General features: G+C 40.5%; 1 long non-coding RNA gene across 1 annotated transcript; it reads right to left on the reverse strand.

The window, feature by feature from the left end:
• Positions 1 to 15156: 15156 nt before the first annotated feature.
• On the reverse strand, positions 15157 to 20829 carry LOC142142720 (uncharacterized). Its single transcript, XR_012689299.1, has 3 exons — positions 20805 to 20829; positions 20064 to 20135; positions 15157 to 15528 (listed from the first exon to the last, which is right to left on the reverse strand). It is a non-coding gene; the product is annotated as an uncharacterized LOC142142720 (long non-coding RNA).
• Between the last annotated feature and the right edge of the window lie 987 nt (positions 20830 to 21816).

A 21816-nucleotide genomic window follows, 5' to 3' on the forward strand; every position in this document is an offset into this window, starting at 1 on the left:
CCCAAAAGCACTGAGGTGTGCTAAAAATTATTTGGTAGATACTGCTGACAGATATGACTTTTGACAGCCAGAAATATTAATGCACAATTAGGGAGGACACCCCAAAAGCACTGAGGAGTGCTAAAAATTATTTAGTAGATACTGCTGACAGATATGACTTTTGACAGCCAGAAATATTAATGCACAATTAGGGAGGACACCCCAAAAGCACTGAGGTGTGCTAAAAATTATTTAGTAGATACTGCTGACAGAAATGACTTTTGACAGCCAGAAATATTTATGCACAATTATGGGGGACACCCCAAAAGCGCTGGGGAGTGCCAAATATGAAGAAAAAATAATAAACCTCTATCCTCCTCTCTGCACTAGCGATTTTGGTTAGAGCAATTGCAAGAACAATATTGTATTCTCTGTCCCTGCTCTAATTAGCCTATGACTACACCCTGCTCTCTCCCTCTGTCAAATGGCAATGGATTGCTGTGGAGGCGTGTATTTATAAAGTTGAAGTATCGCGAGAACCGAGCCCCAAGATCCGACGACGTCACAATGACGTTCGGCCTCGATTTGGATTCGGAATGGGCGGGAGAGTACCGAGCTGCTCAGCTCGGTACTCGGATACCCAAAGTTCGGGTGGGTTCGGTTCTCGGAGAACCGGACCCGCCCATCTCTAATATAAATAGATGTTTTTTGTTTAGAAAAAAACCTCCTCTAAGTACCAGAACAGCACAAATCTGATCACCATGCACCTGCCACAGTCAGCCCCTTGTTCTCCTGCCTCCTCTCAAATTAGTAATTTTTTTATAATAGATGGCAGGAGAATTTTGTAATTCAGTGCATCTGACACATAGGATCTTCTTAACAGCTGGATTTCTAAAATAACCACAAGGTCTGCCAATGGTTTCATTGTCTCAGCACATTTATTTCTTCTGTATGCCTACTAGCATATAGCATATATTTTTTAAATTCTGGTGGAAAGACGGGAAATTCTGTGATATTTCTTTTATAGAACAGAGTTATGGTGGAGGTTAATGCCTAGAAGCACCACCGTCATAGTGAGGTGGAGGGGATCATGGCTTAGAGAGATGAATAATGTCTAATCTGGGTTTACTGCACATATGAGAAGGCCCTATGTGAAGACCTCCTAATACTCAGGACACCTGCTAGTCACCATGTAGGGCCTTCTCATATGTCATGCATGTCCGGAGTGCTATAAAAATGTGTAATCTTGATTGTAATAAACAGAACAGTTTCTATAAACACAAGAGATGGTGTTGTGTTTTCTCCGATCGTAAAGCATGCATGCAGTAGAGCATTCCTTTGATTGTGTATAGCTCAGTTTCAATCTACAGATAGTACAAGATGATTCAACTGTATCAAATTGAGGCATTTAGATGGCAATCTGCAGAGAAAGTATGCAAACAGATTTACATATTTGGGCTGCAGTGCATCCAGTTTAAAGCTAGAAGACATACCACACAGCTGTAGGGCCTATCTGCAGGAATGCTAATTAAACAGATCACCTGAGAGTATTCCCTTTTAAAGAGAAGGTCCATCCAGCAAGGCTGTGGGAGGAGTGCCAGGTATAAAAACCTATTTGTTTCACTATTCAGGGTGGCTGGAAAAGCTGGCTGGTCTTTAGAAAGCTGGTCTTTGTCTAGTTAGTGTTTAGGATCACATAAAGTGTGTGGAATCTGTATGAGGTCAAATACCTTTACCATCCTGACATTAAAAATTAAGTAAAAAGGCAAGAAGTTGTTTGGGTGTGTTTCACCAGAAGTGTGCCCTTGCCACAATATATACATACATAGATCATCATTAATCATCAACATTTATTTATATAGTGGCAGCAAATTCTGTAGCTCTTTACAATTGGGAACAAATATTAATAAAACAATACTGGGTTATTAGATAGATAGATAGATAGATAGATATTTGAAACCATTAGCAGAGCAACAGGAGTCCCATGATTAGGAGCCCCAATGATCAGGGGACACTCACCCTTACCTCCTCCTATAGTCCCAAGATTTAATGTAAACTGCTGCAGATGGAGGTTGTTGAAAGCTGACTGGAGATACTGTATTAGCAAACGTCATCTGTAGGAGCATACATTCAAATACCAGAGTGTGAGCCCTGGATTTATTGGACTGATTAGAGTGAGTTTCTAGCAGCTGCTGCTAGTGGTAACATGGAATTGTCCATCCGATGAGTGGCAGTTTGTAAACCCCTAAACCTCATGCAGTTTAGACCAAATCATATTGTAAAATCGGATCTGAAATCCATATATTATAACTTACATTCTATAAGAGCCCAGCTTATTCAGGGAGGGCCCAAAAAATTATAGGACCTAGAGAGTATAAGCCCAAATCTGAGTAGCATTGGGCATCTCCTTCTGCCCATGCTTGCTGGATACCAGTATAATATTGTCATATATAGTGTAGGTCGGCAGATATAGAAATACTAGCTCAAGCGGGCACAGGGCTTCACATGGGTTCCATATAGATTTACTATCTGTTATTTTCTCCTTTTTTAATTCTGTTAATCTCAAATGTTTTATTGTAATATTTTTTAATAAATGCTACTGTTTTTAAAGTTACTGTTATTTTATATGTATTATAATAACTATTTTTATCACTGTAAAATAAAAAAGGTGTTTTGTTTAGTGCTGCCAATATTTATATATGCCTATTCTTCTTGGTCCCCTTCTGTATAGTAGTTCCACCCCCAGCAGCAGTAGCTGTAGTGCACAAGGATGTCTCTTGGGAATCATGGATTGCATTAGAGGAGACAGTTTGCATTTGAAAATGGGATGCTGGACTACGTGCTATTAATGAGCAGGTTGATGACGAAGGTGTGGACGGTAAAGATTGCATGAGGTGTTGATCCATTCTGCTGTTAGCTGATGCTGGGCTGCTTGTTCCTATAGATGATTTTCTACCTTTTAATAAACTACTTGAATAAACTCACTGCAAATGAAGTAACAGGTGTTAAGGCAAAAGGTATTTTCAAAGTCTTCTGAAGTAGGAAGTCTTTAATGCATTCACATACACTCAAGCAGAGAGAAGTGTGTCCTTGTGCAGACCAGTACAAGCTTTTATACATTTTAACAGCATCTGTTACACAATATGATGATCTATACTCTTATTTACAGTTTTCTAATATGGTAAAGATGTTTCTAATAAACATTGGCTACCTTGAGATAAAGAAACCACATACACCAATATTGTTATAACTGTTGGTAACGTAACTCTAACTTCACTTTATTTAGCTTGACCTTTCTCATTGTCCTTTAAATCTAAAGGAAAATAAGTTTCCCTTCTGTACTAAGAATACATCTATTCAGACCATGTCAACCTTTGACCCCTTCTGCTGCATTCTGAAAAGAACAGAATTGGACACATAAAATATTAAATTGCTTAATTGATACAATATTAACCATAAACAGTCAATATTGTGCCAGTCAGGTTGGCTTCCATAACACAGGGAGGAGATGCCTAGATGGGCAATGTCCTTACCTTTACTTGACGAATGTTGTTTCAGTTGGAATTAAATGGGCATGAGGTGGTACCACTAGTGGCTGCCTTACATAGACACAATCATCATCATCATCATCCTCATTATCTTTATCAAGTACAACACATTCATCATTGTCTGATCCACCTATATCCTCCTCATCCTGTTGCACATTAGCAACTTTCAAAGGAGCATCGTCAATTTTCTATGTTGAAATAATCATCATGACTACTCATTGTCACATTTCCAAATAATTGAGAAATTTCAGAGGGAGGCTGCTCTATAATTACAGTGTCAGAATCTGAAATGTCAGGCTCATGTTGGGGTATCGGGGTTCACCGATACTTCTATCAATCACCTTCAATGTCAGTCAGATCTTTCTTTGTTTTCAGTCGACTTGTGAACAGAAAATACTCAACACCTGTATGATAAAATGCTGAGCAGCTTTTATTCTGTTACCATGTGAGACCGCTTCAGCGTCTATTTTTATACATGTAAGTCTAGGGGTATAGATGCTGAACAACCAATTATAAGACAGTAAAATTATGAAAGAAAGTCAATCAACAATTATATATTGCAGTTTTCCATCAAAGTTCAAACAATTCTTTCTTCTTTATGCGTTATCTCTTTCCAGGCTTTCTGCCAATATTCTTGTGCTGCCCCCAGCTTTGAGTCCTTGGGTTTTATCTATGAAAAACGTTACTACATGCCCTTGGTCTATTTCTGTTGATGGGAACATCCTGCTATGTAGTTTCACAACCTTGAATAATTTGTCTTTTAAACTGAACATAATATCTGCTAATTTCTCTTAAAGTTATAGCAGAACATATTCGCTTCTAAAGCTTAGCACATGATAGATATTAAATCAATAATCATACAATTCCACTCTAACACTCCCCTCTTTGATTAAATATCAACTATTTACTTCTACCTATCAGTCATGGCGATACTCAGCAGAAGACAGTTAGTACCTATATTTACGTCAAATGGTATCATAAGGACCCCATATGAGTAGAACAAGAATTCATTAAGCACATATCTCTGGTACTTTATCACCATAACTTTTCTTTCCCTATTCAATATCTATCTAGGTGCATAGAGGGGAATACTTTTATATCTATTCAAAAGCTTTCTTGTATTACATGTTAAGTAGCAGTTCCATATAATCATTATAGTTAGTACAAGAAGAATTAGTATCAATGGATGAATCAAAATATTCATTGCTTTCTTCATGGAATAAGATCCATTAACAAATATGTCCCACTAATGAATAGGACATCAATTTTCATTCTGGTTTCTCGATGGTCACTGTCAATCTCTTGTTGCTGACTGTGCAGTTTTTTTGGTTTGATTGCTGACCATTGTACATAATGTTCACTGTTTGTCTCAGGCATTAAACTTGTCGAAATTTCTGTGATCATTACTGGTTCAGGAAGCTCATTATTTTTCATGCAGGAACAACAATCAAGTGTCAGTATTTTCTTAATCAGCCATATACAGTAAGAAATTTCGCTACCACATATACAATCAGCAGGATTGCCAAACCCTTTGCTACTAATGGCAATATTCCCAATATCCAAAATGAATCATTGCTGACAACTTTGCCAATGAGGTTATGTATTCACAAAGGCATTTTCAGAGTTTACTCTATTATGAGTGCAAATTATTGAGCACTTTTTCCCCTTCTGTTTCTCACAGTGGCATAGGCAATTTGTCACTTATCTGTTTGTTTCACACTGGGTTAGGGAGGCCTTGACCCCTACTTCAGGCACAAATATCCTGGTAAGACATATCAATACCATAAGACAGTCATTTCTATTTATCAGAACAAGACTCCCCTGATTTGAAGACTTTGCAGTGTGATGCGTGAATCCAGGTGTCTTTTTCCCTGTACTTTCACTGCCATGGGAGTTGTCAACAGGACTTGATAAGGACCCTTGTATCTGGGTTCAAGACTTCTCCTGATGTGCTTTCTCGCGACCACCCAGTCCCCAGATTGCAGTCTGTCGGTACCTATATCAAAATTAGGGTCTGGAATGGACGAGAACACTTCACCATGTATTTCAGTTAGTTGTTTCTGTAATAAGGCAACATAATTCAACAAATCACCACGTACATGCTGTAGTTGCTATGGAAAATAACAGCCTGTTCGGTGTGCTGTTCCAAACAGTATCTCATTTGGTGCTAAACCTGTGTCTCTTCATAAGTGTAGTTCTAATGTTAAACAGAACTATTGGTAAACATTCTAACCAAGTCTTTTTTGGTTTCTTGCATCATTTTCTGTAGTTTTAATTTAATGTCACCAATAAGCCTTTCTACCCACCCACTGGCTTGTGGCGTATAAGGAGTGTGAAAAGCTTGTGATACTCTCAAGTCCTTCATTACATGCTTCAGTATCTCTCCTGTAAAGGTTGTACCTCTATCTGATTCAATAGCTTCAGGTATGCCATATCTACAGATGACTTCTGAGATTAATTTCTTTGCTGTATTTTTGGCAGTAGCTTTTCCTACTAACACATACTCGTAGGTACCACACTTAGGAAGTTGTATATAGTCGATCTGAAGTCTCTGAAAGGGATAGAAAGCCTTTGGAATGCTTCCTCCTAGGGGTCTTTACTCTTTGCCCTGGATTGTGTATTCCACATATCCGCAGAGTTGTATCCAGGGGCAATCCAGTTTTTCCATACCCTATTGGTCATTGCTTCTTTGGAATGATGTACTTGTCCATATGCAATTTGAATCATAACTGGGTATAAAGCTCTTGGTAGGCACCATTTATTTTCCTTTGACCATATTCCTTGCTCATCAAGCTGTGCGCCTTCTTTTTCCCACTTATTCTTTTCTTCCTTTGATGCTTATTTCTGAAACTCTTTAAAGCTTTGTAGATCTGGAAATTGAAATTCGTCTGGGTCCCCTTCCATTGAGTCTGCTAGAAAAGTAGTATACTTTTGTTGGAGGGCTGCCTTTTTTGCTGTCTGATCTGCAAGATTATTTCCTCTTGCTTCTGGAGTTTGTTCTTTAGCTTGAACTTTTATAATTCCCACTTGTTTAGGGAGTTCCAATGCTCTAAATAGCTCATTAATTAAGTTGGCGTGTTTGATGGGTTTTCCATTTGACCCTTGAAAGTCTCTACTTTTCCAATTGGGACCGAAATCTTGCGCCACTCCCCAGGCATAACGTGAATCTGTATATACATTGGCTATTTGTCCTTCTGCATATACACAAGCCTTAGTTAGAGCTATCAATTCTGCTTCTTGTGCTGATGCTCCATTAGACAGTGTTCCCGAGTCAAGCACCTCTTCCTCAGTTGTGATGGCATAACCTGTATATGGAACTCCATCCACATAGTATCTAGATTCTAGATCCATCGACATAAAGAGTTAGGGTTGCATCTAAAAGTGATGTGTCAGTGACATTTTGCAAAGCTGAGGTTTCTAATTTCGTAAGTTCCAAACAGTCATGTGAAAATTTTTGTGTATGTATTTCTTCAGCTTCTTCAGTTTCTTCTTCAGACGCTTCACTCAGGTCCTCAGATCCCCTGTCTGATGATTCATCTTCTTTGTGACTCCCCTTACTCCTCTTCTGAATCATCAATGGGGAGCAGGGTTGCTGGATTGAGGACTGTGCATCTAGTAATTGTTACATATGAGGCGCTAAGCGAGGCTACCTCATATTTAGTTAGTCTAGCTGCAAACAAATGTCTTGTCTTTGCTTGATTGAGAATTTCTGGGACATGCATGTGGAACTTGAATAATAAGTGCATGATCCAATACCATATCTGCTACCTTCTCTTTCAGTATTGCTGCCGCTGCTACTGCTTGTATACATGATGGAGAGCCTCTTATAACTGGATCGAGTTGTGCAGAATAATAGGCCAGTGGCCTTTGATTCGTTCCATGTTTCTGTGTGAGGACTCCTAGAGCATGTCCTGACTGTTCTTGGCAGAACCATGTGCAAGGCTTCAGGTAGTGTGGTAGTCCAAGTGCTGGTGCAGTAGTGATGGTGTGTTTCAAGGCTTGTACCGCGCTCTCTATTTCAGTTATATTGAGCGGTTCTGTTACCTGTTGTTTCCTCAAGCATTCATACAGTGGTTGCATAAGAATTGAAGCTGAGGGAATCCACTCTCTGCAATACCCAAGGAGCCCCAAAAAGGCTCTGATTTCTTTGACTGTTTTTGGTGTCTTCATGTCTCGTATAACTTTAACTCTTTCAGTTGTAAGATGTCTTGCCCCTGCAGAGATACAATGTTCCAAAAATTTTACTTTTTCCTGTACTAGTTGCAACTTGCTTGGTGATACTCTGCAGTTTTGTTCGGCCAGGAAACAAAGTAATGACAGTTTTTCTGCTTTGCATTCTTCCGCAGCCACCATGAGATCATCTACATATTGAATGAGTTGAGTAGTTGGATTGATAGGCCTCCATCCTTGGAGAATTACTGCCATTGCTTCTGAAAATTCTGATAGGCTGGTGGCTCCTCCTTGAGGGAGTCTTGTCCAACAGTATTGGTTTCCATCATGGGTGAAGGCTAGAAGAAGTTGACCATCTTCTGTAATGGTACTGAGAAGAAAGTGTTTGCCAAGTCAATTACTGAAAACCATTTTGCATTTGGAGGTATCTGATTAAGCAAAGTGTGGGGGTTGGGCACAATGGGAGTGTTGATCAATAATCTTTTGTTGACCTCTCTTAGGTCATAAACCATCCAGTATTGCACCCCTTGTCCGACATCTTGTTTCTTTACTGGGAATAGGGTTGTGGTATAAGGAGTGCGACATTTTCTTAACACCCCTAATTGTAGGTATTCTTGTATTTGTTCTGAGATCGCTTTGGTTTGAGCTGCAGCAAGTGGGTACTGTTTAATTGAGACAGGGTGTGTTCCTGGTTTTAGTGTCAGTTTTACAGGACTTACTTTAAGTGTACCCACATCCTGTTTTCCTTTGGACCATAATTTGTCTGGTACTATGTTCAGCCAATCTGGTAGATTAACAGTCTTATCCTTGTGACATGTGCTAATCTGCTCCAGCATGTAGATTGCTGCTGTAAGCTCTTCTTGGACTGGAGATGGGAGTTGACTTGTGAGTTTTACTCCAGTTGGGGTGTATTTGATACTGGCTTGTATCTTTCAAAGTACTTCTGGTCCCAACAGATTATAGGGACAAAATGAGGAAGTGAGAAATTGTATTGGTACTTCAATTGTCTCTTCACCTACTAAAAGTGTAACTGGTTTACTTTCTGTTAGTTTTACTTCTTTTCCTGCTAGGCCTGTAGCAGGTAAATCAATTTCTGTTAATAGTTGTTGAGGTACCTCCTGTTTTCTTAATACAGTGCGGCTTGCTCCAGTATCAATTAGACACTCACATTCTTGACCATTAGGTAACATGATATTCACTAGGCCTTTAGTTAAGTCATCTTTCAGAGTTTGGTTATTTGTGAGCCGGAGGTACGTTGGAGTGCCAATTTACTATGCCAGTTGTTGGTCTGTAGCTTGTTGATTTCTTCTTTCCAGCCATTTCTTATGCTTATTGCAATCTCTTTTCATGTGGCCTCTCTGTTTGCAAAAGAAACAAACTCCTTGTTTTTTCATTTCTGCCAGAGTCATGTTTCCTTTTTCCTTTATTTGTTGCTCAGGTGCACCTCTTCTGTCTGTACGAACCTTCAGTCTTGATTTTCTTGGACCACATGAACGGTTTGGGACTTGTCTTTGACTTTCCTCTGCTTCTCCTTTTCCCGGTCTTCTATACCTTCCAGGACTTGGAGCATGGATTGCATTTCCATTGTTACTGCTTCTGGTCTTATAAGGAACAATTGTTGATGATATGTTTCAGAAAGGTCATTAAGGAATATGGTCTTAAACAGTCTGCGATGTTGGGCTTTATCTCGAGTAAAACCTTCAACTTCGTGTGCTTGAGTAGCTCTGTCACAATCTGGCAAAGCCAGTGCTGGTGCTGAAGTTGCTTTAGCTTAAAATTGGTTAAACATTTGGTTTTGCTCAGTGGAGAGTGTAAATGTCTTTCCTAGCAGTATTTTTTTTTTTGAGTGCAGGTAAACATGAGATTCATGGCAGACCTGTTTCAGCCATTATTTTCTGCATTTTCAATTTCAGAGTACTGTAAATGGCTTGCTATCATCCAGAAGTGCTAATGCAGGAGCACAGATAATAGTTCTTAAAGTCTTAAATCTTTTTCATTTCTGTACAAATATTGAATCCCCAACAATGCATTACCATACCCAAGATACAAAGAAGGACTTGCAGTATATTACTATTATAGCACAGTAAATAAGGGCAGTGAATGCGTTTACAACACTGATTCACTCAAAATTGTAATGAGGATAAAAAAAAAACCTTTTGTTATCTGACATAATTTGACACTAAATTGCATTACTTTCTTTCAAACCACCTGATATAAAATTTGGTTAAAAAAACAAAAACAAAAACAAACCCAAACACTATTTCATATTCAACTATGTTAGTCCATTTCTCCTTTTCTCTTTAAAAACATACCGCCTGACCTTCTATGACATAGAGAAAAACCACATAGTGCATGCATTTGCTAAGCGAATAGCCCATAAACTCTAATATCTCTTTCCAAAACAAGGTAATCATTACTCAGCAGAGTCTACGTTATTTAAATCCTTCATTCAAACTTCTATTCATTGGACGTTGGATAAATTCAATCTGGATTGAAATGGTCTTTGCAGCTGGAGACCTTCTATGAAGAGAGAAAAAAAAACTTTTGCATAGTGATTAATATTTATTCATTAGGGATTACAATAACTATCATTAATTCTCATTTCCCAATCAGTGTGTATTGCATGTAACATGTTTGTCAATTTCAGTATACTATTATCAGGTAACCAGTAAACATTTTTTTTTTTCAGTGGACGGCTGCTAATAACTGTGACTTTATGCGTTCCATGCCATGAAAATATGATTTCCTCAAAGGGGCAGTCCCTAATCTCACAAACAGGGAATGTCAAAGTGACACGACCTGGACGAGTGTTCAAAGTGTCGAAGTCAGCAAATTGGATAAAGTCATTTCAATTAAAGTCTAGCAAACTTGGTTGTCTTTGTCTGAAAAGATGCGTACGGTACGCTACGGCGTACAAGGGCACGCTACGGCGTGAAAGGGTGTGCGCCTCCACTACACGTGGCAGCAACAGTAATCGGTCTTTTACCATACATTCGCACAAACACGCATACTTATAAAATAGTACACATTAATGGTAGTTGCAACACATAGTCAGTTATGTCGAAATATAGTAGTATTTATATGTTATATCAGAGTTACATGCATATTAGTGAAATACACGGAATGGGTTGAAGGAATAACATCATGAGTGGTATCATAATGAACCTTGTCACATATCCTACTGTTTGGTTCACTCTGCGAGGGAATCGCAGAGTGCATACGCAAGTTATGAATGATAGGGAATTATGAACTACTTAAGACTAAGGAATCTTGGCGGGAAGAGCAGAGCATACCCCCTGCTGAGATGACCCCCTCCTTTGGATTCCTTTGTATGAACTGGCCAATGATGACGAACGACCCCTTGGACATTCCTGAGACCTGGACCAATAGATGCAAGCTATTCCATCTTCATTGTATTACTGTATGTGATTGTGTATATAACAGCAGCTTGTGATCCAGAGTGCAGACATCTTGTCCCCAGACTTCAGGATTGAATGACTGCACTGGATCCAGAGCGCCTGCGATAAGTAACGGCTGTATTTACTATTACTTCGCTTGAGCATATTATTCTACTTATTGATAATAAATCTTTGTGCTTTGGAAACACAAATCGAGGTTCGACAATCGTTATTGGTTAGCGATAAAACGCACATAACAAAAGCCACTCCTTTATGAATCATTCATCACCAACAGCCCCGGAACACTTTCTAATCATACAGCCATTTTAAAAGCAACACTGCTCCTGTCATAAAATATTCAAACACATTTTCAGATTCTGTGATTTCCGTGTTGAAAGTACAAATATATTCACTTAACTCTCACTCACAAACATTTTATCTCGTAACATTACTTTATGGGCATAACAAACCCTCCTTATTCCTGAGAACATTCATCAGCGCCATTTTCACACAGATTAAAACAACTTTTAATATCTGCATGTCAAAGCTCACTCCCACAATTCTCAACTTCATTAAAGAGAAAGCTATTTTTCTCAACTTCAGAAACAAAATTATTTTGTTCAAATACAGAAACGGCTTGTTGGACCCCAGCCAACTTGTCCGTTCACTGAATAGTGTAATGACGGACCAAACATTTCAACACTTGTTTTGCATCTCTTTAAAAGCTTAGAATTAAGCAGGCAGGCACTATATTATTTACAAAATGTACAACTTTTTAACCTTGAAACATGTCTCTTGTAAAATAAAAAAAACAGACAAAAAAAACGGAAAAGGCAGACAAACACGGATCTCCCTCACACGCAGTAAGACGGAGCATACAGAGAGAGAAAAATTGACTGATATCTTCCAGTCCACAGCTGTGGAACTAAAAGTCCCAGCATTAAGCTAAATACAAGTTAGCTTCAATATATTATTCTTATCTCAACACACTGAAATCTTTTACACAGAATAAGGGGGGGCACATATCACTGCGCAAACATACATATAGCATATCCACACATTTACCTGATCTTCATAGCTAAGCCTTTTTATTCATTCTTTATTATTCAAAAAAAAACATACCATTTCTCTAAGTCTAATGTTCCTTCTGGGGGGGAAATCCTGAAATCCTGTTCTCTTGAGTACTTTTTTTTATGACTTCTTTTAAGAGCTGTACTACCTTCTCTCTCCTTCATTATATCGATGGGTTTACCTATAATAGGCATTTTAATATTCTGTGCCCCCATTACTGGGTTACTGGTGGTCACAGTGCTGTGAGTATCTGGGATACAATGTCTTGTAAGCGAAATAAGGTAATATAATTTTCCCCTTTGTACAGACTTCAAGTGTCTTTAATCCTTTACCTCCTAGTCTGCCATAGGAACACCAGATGTGAGTTTTATCGGCTTTAGATTAAAAGGCTGGCACTTATGGCTGATCCGATTCTTCCCCTCAAGTCAGTGTATGGACATATAGGTTTATAATCTGGTAACATATGATTTTGTGGCCAGTATGTAGTATTTCTTCATTCAAATGCACCCTAACGTAAAATATAGTTCTTTTTCATTACTTACAAAACCGTAATATGCATTTGTAGTTGTAACACACTCTAGTCTAGGTCCCTTGCAACCTGAATATTTTCTCAGAACAATGCAGTAGGTACAATTCTTACATACACCTCTCTTATTATCTACTAACTCAAATTGTCTACATCCATCATAATCTACAGTATCCATACATTTATCATTTCATTATCCTTTCCTCTGACTATAGATTGAGTTCATAGAATACCCTCTAATCACCTCAACTGACTTTCCTTAGACATACAAAGAAATACTGAACTGGAGTTTGGCGTCAGGTGTGGAGATATTGGAGCATCCCAGACGTAGCCCCCAGAAATGTTGGGGTATCGGGGTTCACCGATACTTCTATCAATCACCTTCAATGTCAGTCAGATCTTTCTTTGTTTTCAGTTGACTGGTGAACAGAAAATACTCAACACCTGTATGATAAAATGCTGAGCAGCTTTTATTCTGTTACCATGTGAGACCGCTTCAGCGTCTATTTTTATACATGTAAGTCTAGGGGTATAGATTCTGAACAACCAATTATAAGACAGTAAAATTATGAAAGAAAGTCAATCAACAATTATATATTGCAGTTTTCCATCAAAGTTCAAACAATTCTTTCTTCTTTATGCGTTATCTCTTTCCAGGCTTTCTGCCAATATTCTTGTGCTGCCCCCAGCTTTGAGTCCTTGGGTTTTATCTATGAAGAACGTTACTACATGCCCTTGGTCTATTTCTGTTGATGGGAACATCCTGCAATGTAGTTTCACAACCTTGAATAATTTGTCTTTTAAACTGAACATAATATCTGCTAATTTCTCTTAAAGTTATAGCATAACATATTAGCTTCTAAAGCTTAGCACATGATAGATATTAAATCAATAATCATACAATTCCACTCTAACACTCACATATAGCACTCATGGATACCCTTAGACTCTCCTTAGGATTCTCTGAACTTCCGATGTGTTCTTCAGCAGCAATGTTCTTCTCATGCACTGATGTGGCTGTTTTGGAGATGACAGACCTACACTCAGAGTGAGAAGGTGGTGCATGGGAAGTCACAGAAGATGCATGACTGTGTTGTGCGATCTCTTCACACATTCTAATATGTGTAATAGCTGTAGCAGGGACACTACTAGCAAAAACCATGCGTTTTAGTTTTGTTCTGAGCCTTTTCTTGCCACTGCGGGTGGTGTATGAAATTTTTGCTTTTTTCATTTTTTGCACAAATCACCACATTTTCTTTAAAATTGCAAACAGTGTTTGGATTTGGATTTTGTGCTACTACTGTCAGTACAAGTTCTGTGATGGTCCTGATCTGACAAGAGGAGGAACAATTACCTTGTAATTCTTCTGACACTGCTCCACAAAATGATTAAAATTTATACTCATCCACTAAATAGTTCAGATGTCAGTGATACTGACCCTCATATAATTGCCTTCAGATTGAAACACTTTCATTATAACAGCAAGAAATAATATTTTTTGCCCACTAATAACTAGTTTACTAATATCCTATTACTACCAGTATCCACTGATTGTCTGCTTTTCACTCTCTCACATCCAATTTATCAGCACACAATTCCAAAAGACTGATCTGTTAATAAACTTTTATGATTTGTGCAGTAAAATCACACATACATTGCCATTTGCACCCTGCCCAACCGCTGTGACCTCCCCACATTCTATCAATTCTAAAATGGCATCGGAGCACAGGAGCGAGGGATATATAGAGAAAATATCGATTGAAAACTTGCAAGAACAGACATTGGAAATTATGTTTTGCCTTGTTTTCAGATCTGAATTTGGTGTGAATCGAGTTATGATTCAGTTCGACTTTGTATCTTAAAATTCGGTTCTGTTGGAATTCTCAGAAACCAATCCGCTCATCTCTACTCGGAACGTTTGTGTTGTTCTGCTTCCACCCAACCTTCACAGCAAACTCAACTAATGCTGAACCTAACTAAGAAATCCCATGGTCCTCCACGTTCTCCCACTGTCAAGAATGGCGTCCCTCTCACTCTCAGTGTTATACACCCTTATGCCACAGGGGGCATTACACTTAGAAAAGGAAGTATAAGAAAGGGGACACGTCCTACTTAACACACATCCACACAATTTTACACTGTTATTTTACAATTTATTGAATTAGAAAACACATGTTACATACTTTTATTATTTATACTATTATTATTGCATAAATTTATTTTTCTTTTTGTTTTTTACAGTGACTTGAGCTACAATCCACAGAACATTGTAGGGTATCACTATGACATCTCTTCCTGGTGGCATTATGAGACAGGTCAGATTGCATTTCCACTGCAAGCCGCTGGGTGGCATTACTGCGGTCTCTAAGGCATTGCCTTTCATTTACTTTGATTTCCTTTAGTAGCTGAACTATAGTTTGCAGTGAAGTGTTTCTCTTGCTAAGTGTATCAAGCATTTCGTTATTGTATATTTGCATCGATGTCATGAAGTGGACCATGGTTTTTGAATAGGACTTTATGTTGTCAGCTAACTGAAACACACTTCTACCCAGCAGGTGCAGCTCAGAATGAATTGCTGCAAAGCGCCTTTCCAGGAGTTCAGATAAATGCATGTGTTCCCTGTACTGCTGCTCATCATATGCATTTGTATTAAAACCATTGACCCTCTCTGCAGTAGGTCCTTGGTATTCCTCTCTTACTGCTTGGCTGAAGCTATTCACAAGTTCTTGAGCTTTTTCAGCATTTTGAATGTTTGCATCTGATTTAGAAGCAACTTCAGGCTTTAAGTCAGACAACTCCTGTGGTCTATTAGTGGTGTCCTTGTTCTGTTGAAGAACTATGTACAACATAAATATTTTTTTAGATACAGTCATTGGATATTTATTGTTTTTATTTAGTTAGATTGGCATAATAGCATTTAGATAAATTTCTAGAAGCATTTATTGCTATTATTTTTATTATGACTGTATACATTCTTGCATACAAGATACCTCCCAACTGTCCCAAGTTATGTTAGACAGTCCTGATTTGAGGGCTGTGTCCCGCCATGCTGACAGCTTTGTCCTGCGGGTGGGAAATGTGTGAGATACTGTATGCCACGCAGAGCAGTGGTGAACAGGTGCCAATAGAGGTGTTTGGAGGTAAAGGGAAGGGAGGAGAGTATGGGGAAGCCTAGTGCTTGATAAGCACTAGATATGCTTCCAGGGATGTGGCCACCCTCTCATTGTGACACGGCCATGTTCCTCATCGTAATGTTGTTATACCCACATCCTAACGTGGCCACGCACTCTGTCCCCATGCTGGATTTCCCAATCAAATGTTGGGAGGTGTGATATAAACCTGATTACTGATTACCCTGTGATAAATTATGTTATTCAGAGCAGACCCTCTGGTATCAAGAACACACTATTATGCAGAGTCTTGTAATTCTAAAATGAATCATAATAAATTAAGAATTTATAAAAGTACTACAGTTATTAATATGGTTGTAGCACAGAATTGGAAGTCACATGACCAACATTCTACATCGTACATATAATGGCTCATATTGGGATGGGAATGTTGCAATGATTTTTATGTCAATTCTCTGAAAAACATGTTCTAACACTGCAGATATTTTTGTAATTGACTATTTTAAGGTGATCATCCCTAATTTACTAGAGTCACCATGCCTTTCACTGAATCAGAAATTATACAGTGAGATATGAACCCATACCGAAATATAAAAGGTATAAGATACATGGCTGCCATGCAGAGGTATATAAAGTGAGATAGCAGTGGTAGCAGCATCCCTGTGGGCCCTGCTATCACCATTATATGCTATGTAGGCTTAGGGGCTGCTTTATGTGACCTCAGAAGCCCCAGCACAGCTTGCTTAGTATCATCATTATCATAAGCTATGTATATAGCACCGCTAATAGAAGCTTTGTAAATCAGGTGCAGTGGTACTTACTTGGTCTGAACCAGTAAAGATGGATGAGAGGTTAACGCCTGATGATTTTTGGGACTCAGGCTTCAGAATGTAACCTACAGCTTTTTCCCTAGACCAAGGCTCATGTTATTCTGTTCAATTTAAATGTAGTATCTTTTGTATTATATTACATTGCAAATGATTTAAAGCATATCAACACCATACGGGTGGGATTATGAGGAAAATAAAAGAAGCTTTACCAGAAAATACATGGCCAATATGGCATTTATCTAAAGAGTGGATGGACTTGTAGGCAGCAAGTGTTAAGTTAATTGTAAATTGGGTTTAATTGTCAATTTCAGGGAATAGATAATATATATATAAATACATATATACAGATCTATGTAGAGCTAAAAAAGTGCAGCATACGTTCCAACCGTCCCATATAAAGACAGCTTTGTCCCAATCGGTGGGAAAGTTGGGAAGTGTTCTGTTCGTACTGCTTTGCATGGCAATGAAAGGGTTTGGAGCTGAGGGGAGGAGATAGCGGGGCAGCCTAACACTTTAAAAACACTGGGGGTGCCACTAGGGTGTTGCCACGTCCTGTCATAATGTGACAACGCCTCCACCATGACATGTCCTCGCCCCCGTTCTGATGCCGGCTACACAAATGTTGGGAGGTATGGTGCAGCAATTCAATTTTGTGACCGGGACTCTTGATTTATCTACAGCCTATTGTCTCTATAGTCAAAATAGAGGCACATAATTCATAATTAGGAATATATGGTTACACAATATATAAAGTAACATGGCCTCCTTGGCTTCCAGTTTAGCTGCCCCTCGACATCTGTTTCCATTCTCCATCCCTCAGCACATTCTGCTTTATTTACTATGTTGTGATTGGTCATCACCTCAGACAGCAAACTGTGGATCTGACAACTGTACTATGATTGTCAAGATATATTTAAGCTGCAAATCAGCAGCTGGATGCACATCACCGTTAGGATAGTGACATAGTGACAATTTGAATGGCTACATATATCCACTCCCTGGCATACAGTGCTTACATATACTATATGCACATAGCAGGCAGTGTACATGCCTTGTGACTGGCACACCAGCACTGATACGACTTATGAGCGCTGCTGGCAGTGTGTATAGAGGATACCAGCAACTCAGGGTTTACAGCGGCGGTTCCCAAACTGTGCGCCGCGGCTCCCAGGGGTGCAGCGGCGCTGTCACTGGGGTGCCGCGGGCCAGCCATATAAAAAAAAAAAAAGAAAGAACACAGTAACTTACCAATCCGCTGGGCGCCGGGACCCAGTAGACTCCTCTCTCCCGCAGCAGCTGTCACTGACGTCGATATTCAGTGACAGCTGCTGCGGGAGAGAGGAGGCTGCTGGGTCCCGGCGCCCGGCGGATTGGTAAGTTACTATGTTCTTTCTTTTTTCTTTTTTTTTTTATATGGATGGCCTGCGGCAGAGGAGTTAGAGGGATCGTGACAGCGGGGTAGAGAAGAGGCAGAGGAGGGTGACAGCAGGAGAGTGACAGCGGGGCAGAGGAGGGTGACAGCAGGAGAGTGACAGCGGGGCAGAGGAGGGTGACAGCAGGAGAGTGACAGCGGGGTAGAGAAGAGGCAGAGGAGGGTGACAGCAGGAGAGTGACCGCGGGGCAGAGGAGGGTGACAGCAGGAGAGTGACAGCGGGGTAGAGGAGAGGCAGAGGAGGGTGACAGCAGGAGAGTGACAGCGGGGCAGAGGAGAGGTAGAGGAGGGTGACAGCAGGAGAGTGACAGCGGGGCAGAGGAGGGTGACAGCAGGAGAGTGACAGCGGGGTAGAGAAGAGGCAGAGGAGGGTGACAGCAGGAGAGTGACCGCGGGGCAGAGGAGGGTGACAGCAGGAGAGTGACAGCGGGGTAGAGAAGAGGCAGAGGAGGGTGACAGCAGGAGAGTGACAGCGGGGCAGAGGAGAGTGACAGCGGGGCAGAGGAGGGTGACAGCAGGAGCGTGACAGAGGGCAGAGGAGGGGACAGCCTGAGAGAGGGCTGAGGAGGGGGACAGCGTGACAGAGTGCAGAGGAGGGGGGACAGGGTGACAGAGTGCAGAGGAGGGGGGACAGCGTGACAGAGTGCAGAGGAGGGGGGACAGCGTGACAGACGGCAGAGGAGGGGGGACAGTGTGAGAGAGGGCAGTGTGTCTGGATGCAGAGGGGGCAGTGTGTCTGGATACAGAGGGGGCAGTGTGTCTGGATGCAGAGGGGGCAGAGTGTCTGGATGCAGAGGGGGCAGAGTGTCTGGATGCAGAGGGGGCAGTGTGTCTGGATGCAGAGGGGGCAGTGTGTCTGGATGCAGAGGGGGCAGTGTGTCTGGATGCAGAGGGGGCAGTGTGTCTGGATGCAGAGGGGGCAGTGTGTCTGGATGCAGAGGGGGCAGTGTGTCTGGATGCAGAGGGGCAGAGTGTCTGGATGCAGAGTGTCTGGATGCAGAGGGGGCAGAGTGTCTGGATGCAGAGGGGGCAGTGTGTCTGGATGCCGAGGGGGCAGTGTGTCTGGATGCAGAGGGGGCAGTGTGTCTGGATGCAGAGGGGGCAGTGTGTCTGGATGCAGAGGGGGCAGTGTGTCTGGATGCAGAGGGGGCAGAGTGTCTGGATGCAGAGGGGGCAGAGTGTCTGGATGCAGAGGGGGCAGTGTGTCTGGATGCAGAGGGGGCAGTGTGTCTGGATGCAGAGGGGGCAGTGTGTCTGGATACAGAGGGGGCAGTGTGTCTGGATGCAGAGGGGGCAGTGTGTCTGGATGCAGAGGGGGCAGAGTGTCTGGATGCAGAGTGTCTGGATGCAGAGGGGGCAGAGTGTCTGGATGCAGAGGGGGCAGTGTGTCTGGATGCCGAGGGGGCAGTGTGTCTGGATGCCGAGGGGGCAGTGTGTCTGGATGCCGAGGGGGCAGTGTGTCTGGATGCAGAGGGGGCAGTGTGTCTGGATGCAGAGGGGGCAGTGTGTCTGGATGCAGAGTGTCTGGATGCAGAGGGGGCAGAGTGTCTGGATGCAGAGGGGGCAGTGTGTCTGGATGCAGAGCAAAGTGTCTGGATGCAGAGGGGGCATTTTTGCATACAACTAAATAAGTATTTCTGTCCTGACCTAAATACTTATTACAATTTTTTGACCCAACTACTTCTAAAACAGGACTGCTCAATAATTATATTGGAGGGGTGCCTTGAAAAAATTTGGAGACTCTAAAGGGTGCCGCGAACTGCAAAAGTTTGGGAACCACTGGTTTACAGTGTCTTACTACATACAGGTAAATACAGAGGGTATGTGCCAAATTCCAGGAGGAGAAGGTGCTCAGGCTTCCAAGTGTCCATGTGTCACTAGCCTTAATACTGATTTTTCTCTTTCCTAATTTATAAAGGATGACATCATTTCAATATTTAGCACAAAAGAATAATTAGAAGTAAGATAAATGACTTACCTAATTCTGCATTGCATTGCTTGGCACTCATTGGGTTAAGAGCTCCTGTGTTCTTGCTTATGCGTGATTTCACTAGATGAAAATATACAGAAGAAATATTAATGTGCTCCTGTGTGTATGGCTGTGGCAGAGACAGAAAGGTTGTTTACTGTTTCTTTTGGATAAAAAGTAGAACTCACATTTCAGATATTAAATACAAAAATTCTGTTGTAACATAATTCCCCAACTATCAGTCTTGATTCTGCTATCACAATGTTTGCTTATATGGAAAATGATGCCTCCATCATAGTCCACACTCCTAGATGTGGCTACTAAATAAAATGCTACATGTTCAAGTAGTCCAATTTGTGATATCATTGCTTTAGAAAGTAAATCAACTACTTCACTTACTAAATGCTGGTTTAATATCAATCTACCTTAACATACCTTGTAATAAACTATAAGTATTAACCTTATTTAAGTGACTTTTTGAAATATATAAGCAAAAATACAGTTATGTACAATATCAGTGCTAGTACTGACACTTGTGGTATGAATATATTTGTCAATCTTACCACTCAACATTTCAGAACAGATATCAGCCTAAGTAGGGTCAGAAATATACAGTCAACATCTACATACTTGAAACTATCACCTTTGTTATAGTTAAAAAAAATTAAACCAAATCTGGGAATTTCATTTTAATTTAATCATCTAGGCAACAAAGTTATATTGCTAATACCATGACCTATGTGCACTTACCAGTTGAACTGAAAGATTTCTTTCCTGCCAAATTAGAAAAACACAGTGTTATAACCATGTGTCGTGAGCAGTCGTCATAATAATCATTGTTACATCACCATTCCATTCTTCATTCCGAGCCCTCATTCATGCCAGATAGAATGTTTGGTCATGTGACTTCAAATTCAGTACTCTATGCGCATATTAATGAACGTGGCAGTTCAATAAATTGTAATTACCTTTTATTTTTTGACAATGTAAGCTTCAAAATTGGAATCGACCAAACCAATGGACTTTTGAAAGATACCGGTATATCTATCCAAATAGATGGGAGGTTTTTTTTTAGAAAAAAAACTCCTCTAAGTACCAAAACAGCACAAATCTGATCACCATGCACCTGCCACAGTCAACCCCTTGTTCTCCTGCCTCCTCTCAAATTAGTATTTTTTTTATAATAGATGGCAGGAGAATTTTGTAATTCAGTGCATCTGACACATAGGATCTTTTTAACACATGGGTTTCTAAAATAACCACAAGGTCTGCCAATTGTTTCATTGTCTCAGCACATTTATTTCTTATGTATGCCTACCAGCATATAACATATATTTTTTAAATTCTGGTGGAAAGACTGGTAATTATTTGATATTTCTTTTATACAACAGAGTTATGGTGGAGGTTGATGTCTAGGAGCACCACCGTCATAGTGAGGTGGAGGGGATCATGGCTCAGAGAGATGAATAATGTCTAATCTGGGTTTACTGTACATATGAGAAGGCCCTATGTGGAGACCTCCTAATACTCAGGACACCTGCTAGTCACCATGTAGTCGCCTTCTCATATGTCACGCATGTCCAACTTTTCATATTTGGGGGTGGGGTGAATATGAATTGAGGGCTGATTAGAAGCAGGAAGGAGAGTCATATCTGAGGCTGTATCACTAAGCTGTAGCTAGCCTTCTGGGGTCAAAGGTTTAACTAGAGAGGAGTACTAACATCTGATGTCACAGGGTAGGGTAGGTATAGTCTATAAGAAG

Source organism: Mixophyes fleayi, chromosome 3 (assembly GCF_038048845.1).
Source record: "Mixophyes fleayi isolate aMixFle1 chromosome 3, aMixFle1.hap1, whole genome shotgun sequence".
In the NCBI taxonomy this organism is placed as follows: domain Eukaryota; kingdom Metazoa; phylum Chordata; class Amphibia; order Anura; family Limnodynastidae; genus Mixophyes; species Mixophyes fleayi.